The sequence below is a fragment of the Nomascus leucogenys genome, chromosome 3 (genome assembly GCF_006542625.1).
Source record: "Nomascus leucogenys isolate Asia chromosome 3, Asia_NLE_v1, whole genome shotgun sequence".
NCBI lineage: Eukaryota > Metazoa > Chordata > Mammalia > Primates > Hylobatidae > Nomascus > Nomascus leucogenys.
In genome coordinates, this window is record NC_044383.1 from 107,840,698 (window position 1) to 107,847,277 (window position 6,580).

At 35.4% G+C, this 6,580-nt stretch overlaps 1 non-coding gene across 1 annotated transcript; it reads right to left on the bottom strand.

Moving 5' to 3' along the window:
• Positions 1–5,314: 5,314 nt before the first annotated feature.
• Positions 5,315–5,455, bottom strand: LOC115834627. Its single transcript, XR_004029548.1, has one exon. It is a non-coding gene; the product is annotated as a U4 spliceosomal RNA (small nuclear RNA).
• Positions 5,456–6,580: the final 1,125 nt, after the last annotated feature.

Consider the following 6,580-nt stretch of genomic DNA (forward strand, 5'->3'; position numbering starts at 1 on the left):
AGACCCTGTCTCATAAAAATCAATCAATAAATAAGAAAACGGGCAGAAGTCAGGCAACAAATGGCTCCCAAGGAACAGTATTCAGGATCCTTGTCCAACATAAGAGGCACTAAATAAAATAGCTAATCTAAACTTTTTATAAAACATACTTGTAAAAGGCAAGGTGCGGTGGCTCACACCTGTAATTTCTGCACTTGCCAGGCTGAGGCAAGAGGATCACTTGAGCCCAGGAGTTTGAGACCAGTCTGGGCAACATAGTAAGACTTCATCTTTACAAAAAATTAAAAAATTAGCTGGGTGTGGTGGCTCACACCTTCAGTCCTAGCTACTTGGGAGACTGAGGCAGGAAGATCTCTTGAGCCCAGAACAAGGGTACAGTGAGCTGTGATCTTACCACTGCACTCCAGCCTGGGTAGCAGAGTGAGACCTTGTCTCAGAAAAAAATTAAAAAATAAAAGTACTTGAAAACTATTCCTTCCTTAATAATTCCAGTTAAAAATATTTTAATTAAATTTGGTCTAATTTTAATATTTATTTTTATATTTTAATAATAGCTATCATTAATTTAACCCATTATTGTCAAAAACTTGGATGTAACTATATATGTAACACTATAAATGCTATTTAAAGTGCTGGATAGAATGGCTTTTACTGAATCTTTTGGTCCTATTTTAAGACAAACGCTCAGAAACTTAAGTGGGGAATTTGTACATCACACAGCAAACTTAGTGTATCTCTTTCAAAAAGTCCAAAGAACTCACAAAACATTTTAATGATTTATGTGATATACAGGTAATAATTTTTACTAACTGTTAGATATAGGTTACTTTAAAGATGATTATGAAGTCTGAATCTTTTAATTCAAAGAAAAATCCTGCAAAAACCACCAGTAACATTGTAAACCCCTTTATAGAAAATTATCTTTTTTTTTTTTTTTTTTTAGCTTTTGTATTTGGTCAATGCTCATGAGATGATTGGAGAAAAATGGGTCAGTTAGACCAAAGTTCTGATCTTAGTCACCCATGAGTTGTGGAACTTTTGGCAAGCTTCTTAACTTCTTTTAACTCTATTTTCTTTATCTATTACATAAAGAATCCAATAGTTAGCTCATAAGTTGTTATGAAGATTAAATTAAGTATATATGTTGACTTACAGAAATGCAATAAATTTTAGATGCTATTATTAACAGCTAATGATAAGAATCTTGGCCGGGTGCAGTCGCTCACGCTTGTCATCCCAGCACTTTGGGAGGCTGAGGCAGGCAGAAAACTTGAGGAGTTCGAGACCTGGTCAACATGGTTGACATGGCAAAACCCTGTTTCTACTAAAAAAATACAAAAATTAGCTGGGTGTGGTGGCGCATGCCTGTAGTCACAGCTACTTGGGAGGTTGAGGCACAAGAATCACTTGAACCAAGGACAAAGAGGTTGCACAGTGAACTGAGATCACGCCATTGCACTCCAGCCTGGGCGACAGAGTGAGACTCTATCTCAAAAAAAAAAAAAAAAAAAAAAAAAATTAAGGTCCTAATTATTTAAAGTAACTGAGATATTTAATATCAGTGGAAATTACTGAGTGTTCCCCCTAAATTTGTACTCAAACATTCTTTGGAACTAGAGGGAGGTTTAAAGGAGAGTAAAAAGAGGTGAGGATGGGATGGAATCTAGATATAAATAATTTTATTTATTTTTTATATCATTGACTAATTTTATTATTGCTATCTTTAATATTAATCTTTATCATAGGTCGCTGTGCTCATATAAATTATTCTGAAAATTATTAAATATCATACAAAACTAATTTAGGTGTATTCTATTAAAAATGTATGCCATTTTCAAAAGCCAGTAGTTAGTTACTCTAAATTTTAAAATGTGTTTTAAAAATCTTTTTTCTACAGTAGTCCCTTAAATCATTTTCTTGTAATTTCTAAGTAGGCTCTAAAAGTGTGTAGTGTTTTTACAAAACAAAAAATTTTAAAAAGAAAAATAATTTCTTAGTAGGTAAATTATTGGTGTTCAAAAGTGTAGTTCTAGCAGTTAACAAATTCATGAAATCGACTGTTTTTTGAAAAATGTTCATGCTTATTGACCCTGAACCAGATATGCGTGTACATTTCTGATTCAGCAGAGCTTATCATGACCTTGTTTATAATATTTGTTTAATAACACTTATTGTGAACAGTTTCATAAAAAAATGGTAACTTTCTTTGCCCTTGTTTCTATATTAATATAGTCACTGCCACAGATAGGTGGAATCTGTGAAAAAATTACCTAACTGATGTGTTCATGGGATTCCTGTCAGAATCACTCATATTTATTCTTCTTTCAAGGCTATCTGGGAGAGTTGGTGCAGACTAATCCAAGGCTGAGCTTGTCACTGATTCCCTCCCTGCATTTTTTCTGGTAGTGCAAGTGAGGGAAAGAAAAAAGCTTGCAATAAATTCTTGTTACCCATGACAACATAGGCATTCTGTATTTATTTGTTCATTTTTTAAATTTAATAACTTTATGTCGAGAAAATCAAATATCCATGTAAAATCAGTATCAAGGGAATGATGCAATACATTTCAATGACATTAGATTATTGGGGTAGATTACGAATGAGGGTGTGGCTCCTAGGCAAGCCCAAAGGGCCTCTAGGTCAAATAACTGACTCAAAGCTAATTTGATATACAAGTCCACAAATAGCATAATTTTCCAGTTGGACTTTCTTATATATACAATAAACCTGCAGTCATCTGGTAAAATGGAGTATTCTATTATCCTAGATAACAAATTCTTCTGAATATTTCCAAGTTAGCATTAGAAAGTTTTTGTTGCAAAAGGTCATAGTTCTAAAATATATTTTATTTGTATCTGCTTTGGTGAACGGAGTTATGTGTGTATAAATATATTTAATTTTAGTTTCAGGATCAAAAACAGTACATTGAAGGTAATTTAGCTTTTTATTTAAGTGATGGGATTATTACTGTATTTTTTTCATGTAGGAGAACCCCATTATATTGCCATAAGTGAGGTTAAAAAAATGTCAGTAAGAAAAGGAAAGACTCAGATTATTGCAGGGATAATAAAATGACAGGTGAGCCTGTGCAGCTGGCTGGCTGGGAGATTCTGGGGCCTAGGAGATGATTCCTAATTGCATTTTACATGGGATTTTGTATTACTGTGAGGTCATGCAGTTTTACTCTACCTACTTGATTGCTTTATTGTTGCTGTTGTTGTGTTGTTTATTTTTCTTTTTAAAAAGAGCCATGAGGCTGGGCACGATGGGTCAGGCCTGTAATCCCAACACTTTGGGAGCCCAAGGAGGGAGGATTACTTGAGCCAGGAGTTTGAGACCAGCCTGGGCAACACAGTGAGACCTTGTCTTTACAAAAAAAAAAAAAAAAAAAGCCTGGCTGTTGTGGTATGCGCCTGTATTCCCAGCTACTTGGGAGGCTAAGCTGGGAGGATTTCTTGAGCCCAGGAGGTCGAGGCTGTAGTGAGCCAAGATCACGCCATTGCCTGGGCAACAGAGCAAGATGCTGTTTCTAAAAACAAACAAACAAAAAGGGGGCTATGAAAGATGTTTGAGTCTATGATCTTCAAAGCAGTGAAAAATAGAATTTTATATGCAAAATCTCATACAAACACCCTCTCATCCAAACCTCTGGACTACATTATGATCTGTTACATGTTATTACACTTTTGAAGTTGAAAATGAACCAGAGAACTAGTTATTTTGCCCAAGGCCATGTAGCTAATAAGGGGCTATCACAGGATTTAAATCTAGATCTATCTGACAACAAAGTCAGTATGATTTCCACCCCACCACATTGCAAAGGCAAAGCAGTGTTTTCCCAAGGCTTTTGCTTTGCCTGCATAACATCACCATTGCTGTGTTTATCTTTTTATTTTCTGTTATGACTGCATCGTTAATTACCGAGTTTTTCATGTCACCTTTTACCTATGTCTTTACTTACATTTGTGTCCATGTGTGTTTGTTGTTTTATTTTGTTGCTTTAGGAGGAGAATGTTGCATTTTTGACACCACACTCTTTACTTTTTGAATTATACATCTCCATAGTATTTATGTGCTTATCTATTTTTAAATATGTAGATTACTTTTACAAGAATATAAAATATGGTAAAAGTGATTGTATTTTGGAAGAGGAGTTGAGCAGTAGTGTGAGAAAAAAACCTATTTTTCTTTGTATAATTTTTAGTTCCTTTGGAATGTCATATAATATTGTACTATGTGCATATTTCATTGATTGAAAATTTAAAATGTTTCAGTTTTGCAGATATTTGGGATACTAAAGACTGTTAGAAACTGGTTGTAGTTCATAAATTTGAAACAGAAACAAAGGCTTGGCATGTTGGCTCATGCCTGTAATTCCATCACTCTAGGGGGCTGAGGCAGGCCAATTGCTTGAGTTCAGGAGTTCGAGACCAGCCTGGGCAACACGGCAAAACCCCCTCTCTGCAAAAAATTTAATAAAATTAGCCGGGCATGGTGACATGTGCTTGTAGGTCCAGCTCCTCTGGAGGCTAAAGTGAGAGGATCACTTGAGCCCTGGAGGTCGAGGCTGCAGTGAGTTGTGATTGTCCCTCTGCACCCCAGCATGGGCAAAAGACCTTGTCTCCAAAAAAAAAATCTTAAATCATGGCTATGTTGCTAATTCATGGATTCACTGTTATACTAGGTTTTATTAGGTGCCACGTAATCCAAATTCTTTTGGTATTTAGAGCTTAAAGAACAGAATACACATGCAACAATAACTGCAACATAGAATTTTAGAATCAGAAGATATCTTATAGATTATTTAGTAGTTGTAAGTCATCAAGAAAAAAAGACATGTCTTTGGACTCTGTGTTCACCATGGCTTTTTTTTTTTTTTTTGAGACAGGGTTCTCATTGTGTCACCCAGTCTGGAGTGCAGTGGTGCAATTTCGGCTCACTGCTGCCTTGACTTCCCAGGCTGAAGTGGTCCTCCCACTTCAGGCTCTGGAGTAGCTGTGTCTACAGATACACACCACCATGCCTGGCCAATTTTTTTTGTATCTTTTCTAAAGACAGAGTTCCGTCATGTTGCCCAGGCTGGTCTCGAACTCCTGGGTTCAAGTAATTCACTTGCCTCTACCTCTCAAAATGCTGGGATTACAGGTGTAAGCCACCATGCCCAGTCCATATGGTAAGGGTTGGCATGGTGATATTAATTCACAGGAAAAAAGGGACCCAGAAAAATGACTCTCATAATATGCTCTGAATATGATATATTTTCTCTTGGCCATATCTTCTTCTTCTTCTTATTTATTTATTTTCTTTTGTTCAGTCTCCATAAAGACACTCAAAAATTGCCCATGCTGACTATATTTCAAGTCATCATGGTGGGGTATTGGGAAAAGTTTTCAATTAGCAATAATCACACATTGGATAAACCCCACTGACTATGATACTGCCAATGTGCAGAGGTAGGTCACATCTTTAAGAAAGACATTTGCATGGAGAATTTGCATCAAGAAAATAATTTGCTTTATTTTCTGAAGGTTCTGACTCTGGGAATGCTTTATGTAACTGTTATGACACTTTGGAAGAAGATATTATTCAGTAGCAACAGATTTTTTTTAAATGTGACTATTATTAATGTCTAGCTAAATGTGTGTATGAGCGTGTGCATATGTATTTTAAGTTTACCATGCTACCTTATCACAACCATAGTAAGCAGTGTCATGATCATAAGAAACTGACAATGGACAGTGATGCTCATGATAGCTGAAGGTATAAAACAGCAATGTCAGTTGAATATTTATTACTTTTTAAAAGGTGTTTAGAGTGAAAGAATCAGTAGTGGAAATAACTTATCGGGATAAAAATTGACTCTATCATTTTATTTAGGTTAGATATTTTCTAATCACTTAAAAAACACCTTAAATAAATTACTTTCAGTTGGCATGAAATTTTTTTCCAGTCAGTGGTTTACATTTATTCTATTTTTGCTGTTTATTCCTTCTTGTATCTCATAGTTTCCGTCTGAGAATACTTCTCTCTGAAATACATCCTTTAGATGTTTTTAAAGGTGGTGAGCTCTTTTTAGTTTTTGTCTCATATTTTGTCCTAATTCTGACATAATATTTTATTTTTACTTTTTTTAAAATTTTAACATTTCTTTTAAAATTTCAATAGGTTTTCTCACCACATGGAGGAACAGGTCATGTTTGGTTACACGAATAAGTTCTTTAGTGGTCATTTCTGAGATTTTGGTGCATTCGTCACCCGGGCAGTGTACACTGTACCTGATGTGTAATCTTTTATGCCCCGCCCCCTCCCACCCTTTCCTCTGAGTCCCCAAAGTCCATTGTATCATTCTTAGGACTTGATAAGAAATTTAAAGGCATTGAATGAATGAATTTAAAATGTATGCAACCTCGTCTTCACACGTTGGCAGTATTTCACGTTTTGGTAGTTTCTCTGGTCATTTTCCCCTGTGGCCATCTTTAATAATGAGTCATACTCACTGTAATAGAAATAATATCCGTAAGCAGAAAATCATTTATAGATTCTGCCAAATACATGAATTCACTGACACAGGAAAGAAAAA